Here is a 12,878-nt window from a genome sequence, read left to right as displayed (position 1 = left end):
GAATGGCTGAGATATGTTTGCTTAATTCTATTATTAACAGATGAGGAAACTGAAATTCAAAGAAGTGATTAAAAAATGGACAGAAGTATCAGAGATAATAAGAGCGGCTGGGATTCGAGTTAAGGTCTATTTCCAAAGATTTTGTTTTTATTCATTCTCACTGGGATAAAATTGAGTTAAAACCTGTATTATGAAAATAATAAAAGAAAACTTGTCCAAGATCAGCATCAAGAATAGCAGGAATGTTTAGAGGCAACTAAAACATGGTGCTCATGTTTGGCATACAGTAGTCACTCAATAAGTATTTGCTAAATATCAAAAGAATGTGGAAATTGAAAAGACCATGTCAGGCAGCCTCATATACTACTCATTCCCACTCTAATGACATATTTCCTTTGACGCTTTCCAGCCTGATGCCTTTCTTGAGCTTAGCAAGAAAACAAGACTTTCACTGCTGTCTCTTATAATCTTCTCATCATTTGTTCGGTCTCTGGAAACCCCCCGACAGCTAAGGAAGTCCCATTTGTAGGACTGGCTGTATAATTTGTCTGAGAGATAATCTCATTGTGCATTAGAGACAATTTATCATCTGCTTAAGAGGGTAATTGCAGAACACAAACCCATGTACCAAGAATGTTCCCTCCTCTTTGTCTATTTAAATCTTGCCTGTATTTTCAGACTCAACTTCAATTTCTCCTTTTAAAAGCCTTCTCTGACCCTTTTTGGAATCCTGTGGTAATTATTGTCACTGGCACTCACGTGGTAATCTATCAGGAGCTGCCTGATGACATCTGTTCCTATTATTTTCTTCAACTGTTATTTTGAATTCTACATTTTTAAAAATTAGAATATTTATATCTCATCTCTTCCTCAACTATTGAATGAAATGTATCCTTATTGGGTGGTAATGCATGGATCACATATATGTAAGTGGAAAAGTTATGCATATAAAAGGGACTCATTTCAACATAATATCATATCACATGTATTAAGGGACTTTTTAGGGAAAAAAATCTGTGGAAAATGTCTTCATAAGTAGATGACTTTAAAGATTGTTTAAGAGAAGTGTAGTTGTGTTGTATTGACAAATACTGACATAGCATAAATTATATCACCATAACTAAGGAAAGACTGAGTCAACAGAATAAATTTAAAATTACAGGATGTATATTGAGGGCCCAGTTTGCATATCTGTATCTACTGTACAGATTTAGAGTACAGCTCTGAGAATCTGATGCAACTATCATCTCTTGCTCTAATGCCAGGCACACCAAGCAGGTTTCTGATGATGAGAACACTTCTCTGGAGCTGGTTAATAGACATGAATGGCTCATTCATGTAAATCATTTCAGTAGTCATACAATTATATTACCAACCTTTTATATGGCTTTCAAAACCATTCACCTGCCTCCTCTTTATGTTCCTGGCTTTGCATTCCCGTCATTTCTTTCATTATTCTATAACACCAAAAAGTCTATTTTTTTGCCTAAAGGTGTCCTGCTATTTAGAGATCAAACTCTCCTCTCGGCCTGAAAATGCCTCTACAGTTTAGCATTACATCTAAATGATAAGATTACACAACATGTTCTCCTTGATTTTTTTTCTTAGAAATAGGGCAGTATGTACAAAGACTTGTTGATAAGAGGGAAAATATTGTATGTTGGGATTTATGAGTAGTGGTATTCTGCTGAACAGTAATCTAAAGCAGGCAGCACTACACTGAGCAAGGTATAAAAAAGGAGACAGACCCCAGGGGTTACTTGTGCACCATAGGCCAGGCTCACATTTTATTCCACTAAAAATGGTGAGCCATTGAAATACTCTAGGCAAAGGAAGAATGTGTGTTAGAAATACCCACCTGGGCAACTTGGCAAGATCTCATCTCTATAATAAATCAAAAAATCAGCCGGGCATGGTAGCGCATGCCTGTAATTCTGGCTACTCGGAAGGCTGAGGTGGAAGGATCCCCAGAGCCCAGCAGGTCGAGGCTGCGGTGGCTGGGAGTGGCCACTGCACTCCAGTCTGGGCGACAGAGTGAGACTCCAACTCAAAAAAAAAAAAAACCCAAATACTTTGATTTTAGGTAAAGAATGCTTGGGCTTGGTCAAGACTGATGTTAAGAAGATTAGTTACAAGATTATTGTCAATGTCAGTTGAAAAATTAATGCCAGGCCAAATAAAGACAGTGACAATAGAGATGAAAAGTAGTCTGGATCCAATATATATTTAAAATATGCAAAATCAAAGGCACTCAATAACTGAGTACATTCAGAGATACTGGGTTGGAGCTTATGCTACACAGGACAAAAACAAATCTTTTACTTGACACTTGCTTTGAAAGGAAAACAGCACTTTTTGAATAGTTGTGAATATTTACCAGATAGAACTCCAGTAGTAATTTCTGAATTTGTTTCCTCAAAGTATAATGTCTTAATGTTAACATCCTTGAGATGTTCTAAGTATTGGTTAAATACTTTAACTGTCTAAAGTAATTGACTTCAAGAACTTGAACACATCAATATTAATAGAGAAATTAGTCTTTGACGTTGTTTTACAAAAAGAATAATGATAAAAATAAATCCAAGGGGTATAGTGTAATGTGTGTTAACGAGAGAGAGAGTGATAGTCGGAGCTCAGTTCTCACTTTCATGTGATCGCTGATTAATGGATGTGTGTGCTTCTGATTGAAATGCAGATCCAGGCGTGTCCCAGAAAATTTAATCTATAGTAAAGAAAGATGAGGTTCATATGCTTTAACAGCTTTGGTTTTTCTGGATCTAAAGACAATCAGGGTCTCTCTCTAGTACCCAGTGATTGGTAAGATAAGAGCCTATCAATCAGGGACAAATGCACAAGAGGTGGTCATAAGCACATGGTTAATTACTCTCATATCTGATTATACTTGTTCTACATTCAGAGGTCAACTACAGGAATCTCAAGGAAAACTGTCAAAATGCTTAAGAACAGAACTTCAGAAATAGAAAAGCTTGTAATATTAACTTGTTTTTAGCTCCTCCTTGCCCAATAAAGAAACTGAGTCTCAAAGAAAATAAGGCAAATATAAGATTAGACAAATAATTAAATTATGGTGTGTAAACCATGATTTGGACACAAATGCCAAAGTATTTTTCTCTGTGAAAAGAGATTTCTTTGTTCCTCATTTGTTACATATCTACAAGAATATTTACTTATAGAGATTAAAATAGAAAATATATTTAAAGTATATATGAACGGGCTAGAGACTCAATAAATGATCATTTCTTCTTTAGTCAACTTGTTTTTGAGGAGGTGCCAGCTTTTAGCATTGTCTGCTTCACAGTGTCTTCCAAAAACTACAGGGAATTTAAATGGCGGATCACCTGATATCCTGTATTCCCTCTTCCACTTGTGAGTTTACCTGGAATATATATGTATATACCCATTCCATACAATTGTATATATGTATACATACATATGTATATATCAATTCCGTACAATTTTCTCCATATCTATTTTGACTCTTTCTTCTTATGCCATCTTTACTTCTTGTAAGAGTGACTATAATAACCTCCTAACCGACCTTTTTGTACCTACTCTGGCTGTATTTCAATATGTTTTCCAAATAGTACCTTCAGAGTTTTGCACAAAATGCAAATGTGATCATGACATGATGATCATCAAATTCAAAATCTACCAATGCCTTTCCAATGCTTTACAGATATACTCTAAATACTTGCTTATGAACCATGCTTCTATTTTTCTGTACTTCTCTTGTGTTTTTCTTTGTAATTCATTCACTCTGGTCTTCTTTCCAGTGCTCTGCCAAGCTGTGCTCTTTCCTGCCCCTGAGTCACCTGGCCTCACTCTGCCTGCAATGCACTGCTGCTACCAGTTACCTTCTGAGCATCTTCTCAGATTATTTCATGTACCATTTCCTTAGTGCTCTATAGCTTAGTCAGGTCACTTCATTATACATTCCCACTGGATCAAATCCTTTACTTCTTAATAGTTTGTTCTATTTATAATTATATTGTGATTTATTACTGGTTTTTCATGAAAAACCTAAATTCCATGATGGCATAGACAATACCTTTTGTTCGGCTTACTATATGCCTGACACATATATTAAATACTCAACATTTATTAATTTAGCAACTTTTTGAATTACATTATGATTTATGTACAAATGTCTTAGTTCAGTTGGGTTGCTGTAACAGAACATTATAGATAGAGCAGCTTATAAACAATAGAAATTATTTCTTAAAGTTCTTGGAGGCTCAGATGTCCAAGATCAAGGCTGTGGCAGATTTGGTGTCTGGTGAGAGCTCACTCTGGTCCTCAAAAAGCAGAAGGCTTAAGGTTTAAGGTTACCATCTATGATCTTTTTATTAAAGCACTGACACCATTAATCAGAACAGAGTCCTCATGATCTAATCACCAAAACTCCTTCTCCAAATGCTGTCACACTAGGGATTATATTTTATTTTAGGAATTTGGGGGGAACACATTCAGTCTATTGCAACAAGGGACCTAAGATTATTTTAGTTCATGCCTCAATTATAAGAATAAGAGAATCAAAGTCCAGAGATAAAAAATGATTTTTCCAAATCTAAGATATTTCTCAAATTAGGGACTGTATCCAGTTCTCTACATTCAATGGTGTTTTTCTAAACTCTTAGTTGAAGTTCTTAAATTTATTGTGTATTTTATAAAATGTAGTTATTCCTAATAAATAATTAATTCTTTCTGTCTTTTTTTTCCTGTGAACTTTTAGCTAAAGATTATAGAAATAAGGACTGTGCGTACCTAGTAGTTTTTAACATAAAGAGAGGTTCTTGATTATATCTGCCAGGCTTTCAATAAAGTTCTTCAAGTTAAAGCCTGCCTGGGCATATTTCAAATAAAAGAATATAGAATGATTTTAGTTTTCAGATTACTTTTTTACTGAGCACTTCTTTTAGACATTGCTAGCCCTTACTGATTGCTTTAAACAGGATTTTAAATAAGAAAACTAGAAATCATAATATTCCAGAGATAGCTGATTACATTGCAAAGCAGTTAGTCTTCTTCTATCCTTCAGTTCTTCTTGGTCAGACTCTGACTAATTTCTTTAGCATCTCCATTTATATGTACACCAAGGAATGGAAAGGTTCACATCTTTCCAATCAGAAGTGCTGCATGGATCACTGACTTTGAAAGGTACTCAACCTCTCTTTCTGTTCTGTCAGGGGAAGAAAAGACTTTCAATTCAATCTTGAGTTATCTGAACACTCTTCGCTGTAGCATGTTAATTGGTTGTTTCAAAGGACACTGGTTTAGAAAAAAATAAGAATAAATGTTCTAGTCACTGACAATCCACACATTATCACCTTAAGCTTAACCTAATTAGACTGAGTCACTAGTCAGAAGTTTTGACCTTCAGCGAAACCGTTGTTACTATCTTCAGTCAACCATATGTATTTTCTAGTGAATATTAGATCTAAGGAAAGGTAAATTGTTCATACAAAGCATGTGACTTGTGAATACTTTTGACTCTGGTGTTGTCCATTTGCACAACAAGAAAATGGAGGTAATAATAAAAATGTTCATTATAGTTTATTAATATTATTGGATGTTTTTCTGATTCTTTAAAATTTGCATAGTAATTTCACAAACATTATTAGGTCAAAGTAATCAGTTTTCTGATCTTCAGTTTTCTCATCTTTAAAAAGAATGGGCTTGGTGACTCTACCTGTAATCCCAGAACTTTGGGAGGCTGAGGTGAGTGGATTACCTGAGAACGCGGGTTTGGGACCTGCCTGGACAACTTGGCGAGACCTCATCTCTACAATTAAATCAAAAAATTAGCTGGGCATGGTAGCGCATGGCTGTAGTTCCAGCTACTTGGAAGGCTGAAGTGGAAGGATCACCGGAGCCCAGCAGGTCGATGCGCCGGTGGCCGGGAGCGGCCAATGCACTCCAGTCTGGGTGACAGAATGAGACTCCAAGTCAAAAAAAAAAAAAAAAGAATAGGGAGATGAGTTATAAACAAAATAAGAAAATATACTGTATTGAACACTGCAATATTACAGAAGGGTCAAAGAAAATCAGAAGCATGTGTAAGACCTGACCCAAAACAGATAAAGACATGTGGAAGCCCTTTTGTATCATTACCAAATAAATGGGATCCAACTGGCATAGAAAAAAAAATTGTACCTTTTTTCCAAGACAGTGAGTACCCTGGGGTTGAGATTATGCACCAGACATTGGGAAAGACTATGACAGATTGTTGGAGGAGGGTAACTCAACAGTTCAAGTAGATAGAGTAACTTCTAAAGACCAGGCACAGCTTGGGTAAAAATTCCTACTGGGAGTCCCTGCCCAGGATAAAATATCCATCCCCACTATAAATTGACATCAGACCAGCCCTTCAGCTCTGCTTTCCACAACTGAGACACTTTCATGTCAACTTTTCTAGGACTCCACCATACTTAGAAAACATTTGGTAAGCCAAAAGAAGGTTGGGAATGAAAAATACTAACATCTACTGAGTCTGATGTCATGTTTTAGCCAAGTGCAGAGTAGAGTAGTATACCGTGTCTTACACACAACTCACAATGAATGGTAATTATGTTGTTATTATCATTACTATATCTTTAGTGCCCATGCTTCTGAAAACATGGTCCTGTTTAACCTGCATTAAAATTGCATGACGTGCTTATTAGAAATGCTGGTTTCTGGGTTCCAATCCTGATTTATTGAACCAAAAACTCACTGAGCTACGTCAAAGGACCTGTATTTTTAGCTAATATACCTGATTCAAACTAAAAATTGAGAGACGTTGTTTTACATGTTAGTTTTTTTGTTGTTGTTAATTTTTTTTTTTGAACCAGAGTCTCTGTTACCCAGGTTGGAGTGCAGTGGCATGCTCACAGCCACCCCAACATCGAACCTCAGGGCTCAGGCAACACTTCCACCTCAGCCTTCCAAGTAGCCAGAACTACAGGAACACACTACCATGCCTAGCTGTTTTTTTTTTTTTTTTTTTTCGATATATTGTAGAGATGAGGTCTCACCAGGTTGCCCATGCTGGTCTCGAACCTCTGGGCTCAGGCAATCCTCTCGCCTTGGCCTCTCAAAGTGCTGGGATTACAGGCATGAGCCAGTGCACCTAGCCTTATACTAGATATTTTACAAATTTTGTTTCATTTGATTCTTACAAAAATGTGGATTTTGCAGGAGAGAAAACAGGACCTAAAACAGTTCTTTAAAGTCTACATTGAACTGACACCAATGCAGTTCTGCTTGATTTCAAGCCCTGTTTCCTTTCAACTATTTAAAGCAATGGGTTGTTAAAAGAAATCTTTGGTCCTGGGAATTACTGCTCTGGGAGGATCTCGAATATTGGTTCATCTGAGCCACAGGACAGAAGGAAAGAAATTAGCAACGTGTAGACTGCCCACTACATTGGGGCTGAGGAAGACAATAATTTAGTGCTCATCAAGGAAGAAAATAATAGCTGGCTATCTCAATCCCTCACATTTATATGGTAAGCCTTATTTCAAAGTCACCCTGGAAAATTACATGACATTCTTATCACAGGTATTTTCAGACTGGGTCATTATCTTTAACCAAACATTTGTGTCACATTTTGAACAGACACATATATCAGGCAGGCAGTAGATTGCACTAACAAATTCAAGGAGAGACGTTTTCACAATCTTTCCAGGGTTGTCAATCAAGAGATAATGGTGATAAGGGAATGAAGGAAAGAAATGTCAGGGGAAAAGTGTGACCAACTGACATGTCCAGTTATCAACCCAAAGGACTTAGACTGGAGACTGTGATTTTAGTTGAATGGGCTATTCCTATTGATAAAAATGGATATATATAAGAGATAATTCTAAAACATCTTCCCCACACTGGAATACTAGGCATTCACTGACTCAGTTGTATGATCTTGGGTAATTCACACAACCACTTAGGATCTCAGTTGTTTAATACAGACAAGACACAACTTAGCTTATCTGTGTTCTGTGTATAAATTCTGCTCACTGCTTTTTTGATCAAATAATTTGTTAATCTACTACCTAATAGATATCAAATTTGTCCTAGACTTTTGTTCTTTTTTTCTTTTTTTTACTTTTACCCTTTTTGATGTTATGTGTCTTCCCCCGCCCCACCTCCCCTGGCAGTTTCCTAATATTGCCAATCCCTTTCTTATAGTATTATGATAATTGTTCAAGGTTCGCTTATGAATGAGAACATATGGTACTCTGTTCTTTGTTTCTGTGATAGATCACTGAGTATGACTTTGTCCTTTCTTAACTTACCTTCACCTAGCTTTGTAAATATCTATCAGTTCTTTTTATGCTAAGATCTGCTTGAAAATCCAATCTATATTGTCACATTCATTGGAGAAGTTTAAAGCAAAAGGTATTTTATATAGAGCCAGAAGGTCTAAGTTCAAAGCTTACTTGAATGCATTATTCTCTGTGTGACTTTAAGCAGGTTGTATTCCCTCTCTGAATCTTAGTTTTCTCAGTGTAAAAGAGAATTACAACTTAATTTCCAGGGTTGTTATATGATAAATAATGGGATACCATGAAACTGTTGCCAAGTATAGTGCATGAGATATAATATATACTGAAAATGTCACTTGAGTATAGATCTGGCTGTCCTGCTCTTTTGAAATAACATTTCATAGTGACTTCCTGGAAGCAAAGACATTTTAGTTTTATTAACTCAGATGAGAACAAACTTCCTATCCTTGCCTGTGTCTTCTCTCCTAAAAGAGAGCTACAGATATAGTGACTTCAGCCCTTTCAACTTTTTTTTTCCTTCCCTGGTGAATATTGCCGCAACCTATTGCAGAGTGTTGACATTGTACAAATGACTCTAAGGTGGTAATTTATGGTGTGCTGGGTGCAATTTATTTTTAGATGTCCAATGAAGCAAGATGTCAACAGTTTATCAATATAAGACAAAAGGATATAGATCAACCTTTTAGGAAATATAGCTGTGCATTCTTAAGGTGGACTCATATGTGGATGAAGAGTTTCAGGGGTGCAGAGAGACCCTCCTCCTTGTTGAATGACAGAAGTCTAGGGATGCTCTGTCACTACAAACGTGGCTTCAATATTTCATATATAACATGCTATTTCATTCAACAAGCAATTATTGCTGTTTACTTGGGTTTAGGCACAAGGCCCACTGTAGAAGACTGAGACTACCGAGTAGAATATGGTATGATTCCAAATGTCAAGTAACTCATATTTTAGTACATCAGATTGACCTGTAATATGATAATTGTTGGATCTTTCAGTGCTAAACAGAGGAATATAAGAGGTAAAATGAAGAAGAGAGACAAATACACACTAGGTATTTATCTTTGTTCTAGAGATTTAAAGATGGACACAGCAGACATGCTCACTGCTGTTATGGAGATTACAATCCAAGGCGAGGTCTGATACTAAGTAAGTAAACACACAATTAAATGATACTATTTCAAGCTGCTTAAAGTAAGTGAAAAAAGTACACATGGGTAAGGTGAATGCAACATTATATATGGTGCAGTCATGGAAGGCTTCTTTGAAAAGATGAAGGTCATAAGAGGCCCATACCATAAGAGGCTTCTATTCAATCTTCATACAGATTCAGAAGTCATGTTATCTCTGTTCACCCGTTCTGGTAAAGCAGACAAATGGACATTTGTTTTCCCAAATAAAAAGCGTTGGATAAGCAATTCTGGGCCAAAGCAGTTCAGCATAAGAGTAAGGAAGCCCAGCTTAATTAAAATGCCTATCTATACTCAACAGCTTATTTCATTGAGATTTATTAAAACAGATATTTGTTGTTAATCAAAAGTCAATTGATTTCCCAAAAATATTTACTGATACTTAACAACTCAGTTATGTGTGTTGTGTGGTTGTTAAAGTCTCAATAAATCTGTTTTTCTAAATCAATGTGAATTTAATTAAAATGCAAAAAAAAAAAAAAAACCTATCTAGGTTGCTTCAAATCCTTATTTTACACAATTAATAGGATGCTATTAAGGGTCTGATTTAGTAACTGTAGGGCAGGGAGGATTTAGTGTCCATTAAAGCTGCCTGTGAGTACCAGAACAGCAGGAGGGAAACCTGGGAAAGAGAACCAGCAAGATGTCTGCTGGGGTGACTGCCAGACAGCAGTGGGGATTAAACTGAAATACCTCAAGGTTTTGAAATGCCTTAAATTCTAATTAGTCAAGACACAAGCCTCCCAGTATATGCAGGTCATATGGAAGGTAGGTCACCCTGACTTCTTCATTCAAATCCTTGCTTTAGTACTGCTTTAATGACATACAGGTTGTACTGGGTTAAATAGTTTGTCTGTCCCCTCACCAATTCTTGTTCACCTGGAATTTGTGAATGTGATCTTACTTGGAAATAGAGTCTTTGTGGATGTAATCAAGCTAAAGTGAGGTCATACTGGATTAGGTTGAACCGTGATCCAATGACTGGTGTCCTTATAAGAAGAAGAAAATGTGGACACAGGCACATAAAGGAAAAGGCCACGGTTAAGTGAAGACAGTGATTATAATGATAGGTCTACAATCCAAGGAATGCCAAGGATTCATGACTGCCAATAGAAGCTGGAAAGAGCCAAAGAAGCCATTTCTCTAGAGCCTTTAGAGAGAACATGGCCCTACCAACACTTGATTTTAGACCTGTAGCTTCCAGAACTGAGAGAATAAATTTCTATTGTTTTAAGCAACCTGGTTTGCAGTACTTTGTTATAGCAGACCTAGGAAATCAATATAGCAATAAATAGATATCTTGATAAGGAGCTAGGCTTTATATTACATATCTGCAACTCCAGTCACATAAGAAGTACTCAAGAAATGTGAGCCCATGAGCTCCCCTGTTGAAAGCACAGAAGACCTTTTTCATCAAATCTTTTATCACTACTTATTGCGTGTTTGCATTTCAAAGCCAGTTCTTTTTCTTCCTTTTCCATGAAGCATTCCCTTTACATTCATTCTGAAGTGACTTCTCCCTCTGAATTCCTATTTCACACTGATTTCCTCTTTCAAAAACAAATACTTATTAACACTGTGATGTAGTCATGCCATTATTGTCTATTTGGAAAATAGGTACTAAAGTTGGTTTGAGACCTCCATGAATTCATTTAACGAGATTTTATGAGGTACCTATCATGCATCAGGTACTCTGCTAGATATAGAAGGTACTATTTACTCTGCTAGATATAGAAGGTACTATAATAAATAAAATAGCCACTCAAAAGTCTAATGGCTTGTATATTTATATTCTTATACTACCCACAAACCACAGTTGCATGCACATAATAGGTATTAAATAATATCTTTTTTCTTTATTACATAAGGCTTTCCTCTGTCCCAAGGGCAGAGAGACATAGCACAAAGAGTTCAAAGACTTAGGTTGGGCTCTGACATATCACACTTTGTTTTTATTAATTTTTTTAATTTTACATTTCTGAGTCTCATATTTTTTATTTTTAAAGTGGAGATGATAACATGTACTTTGTGGAGTTGATGTAAAGATCCATTGAAGCAACAGTTATAATGCAATTTAACATAAAACAGTTGCCATTCCAGGCTTCCATGAGCATCCCAGTCTCCCCTCTATCACTGATGGCTTTTTCCTGCTTCTACATGCTCCTTGAGCCAACAAGGAGAAACAAACAAAAGATCTTGGCATACCCATGATTCCATCTGACCCTATTACAGAAACAGAACTCTCTCTTATATGAACATCCTACAAAGCTCATTTCAGATACTGACTTAAAAAAAAATAAGTAAATAAAACAGGTGTAAAGGAAGAATGATCATCTGAGCAAAGCCAGCTGGAGTCATTAGACTCGGTCACAGAATAGCATTTAATGTCCAGTTGTTCTTAAGTGTATTGATTTTCCCCATCTTCAAAGTCCTATACCAGACCCAATGGGCAGCTGACCCCGCTAATGAACATTTGTATACCTAACCCTGAATTGTGCCCTGCTATAGCAGCCTCTTCTACAGTTTAATAACTGTTCGTTTCTCACATTTTTTTCAAAGTATGAATTTTGGGGATGGAGAATGAACACTGAAAGGATCCAACTTTTCCTGCTTAATAACCTTGTGATACCTTCTCAGATAAAATGCATCTGTACAGGAATTGATGAAAGGAAAGCAAATGGCATCATAAATACACCACTGGGTCAAATAAGGATGAGAATATGTGACATTGTGTCTAATTAAACTTTACAATGAAAAAAAAATGTTTCCATTACACCCGTGCCCTCTTCTACAAATACACATGCAATTTATGAGTCTCCCCAAGGCCCTGCTTTGCCTCTTTGTAGTTCACAAACTAGTTTTCTATTTTCTGGTATCTACATTCCCTGTTAAGTCAATTCCCTTCTTTTTGTCTGTGCTTTTCCATTCTTGAGATAGACATAATAGAAAGAAAAAGCATGTTGCAGTCTCCCTGGATGTTATTGTAAGTCTGTTTCTAATCACTTAAAACGTCTGGAGGCAATTTGTTAAATTGTTCATTCTTTCATTCAATTAGTGCTGACTTTACTTCAGGTATTAAGCTGCATGCCAGGGACAGAAAGATAAAAGTCCCTACCCTCAAGGAGTCACCAATCCAATAGGAAAAAAAATTAAAGAAATCACTTTTGGAAAATAGATTAAGAATTCCAAAGTAAAAGTTGCATTCACTCAGTTTCTTATATTTCAGATATTCCATTTTTTTCCTCAATAATGAACTAAAGCAGGAAGTTATGCTTCCATTTTATGAACAAGGCACCCAAGGTTCCATTTTTTAAAAAAAATTTTGCCATTTATTCATCTTATAGCTAATTTTTTTTAAATTTTTTAATTTTAAAGATGTGGGGTACAATTCAGGGTTAGGTAT

This window comes from Carlito syrichta, unplaced genomic scaffold, assembly GCF_000164805.1.
Source record: "Carlito syrichta isolate Samal-C Ts95f unplaced genomic scaffold, Tarsius_syrichta-2.0.1 Scaffold302601, whole genome shotgun sequence".
Lineage (NCBI taxonomy): Eukaryota > Metazoa > Chordata > Mammalia > Primates > Tarsiidae > Carlito > Carlito syrichta.
Note: the sequence above shows the minus strand (reverse complement) of the source record.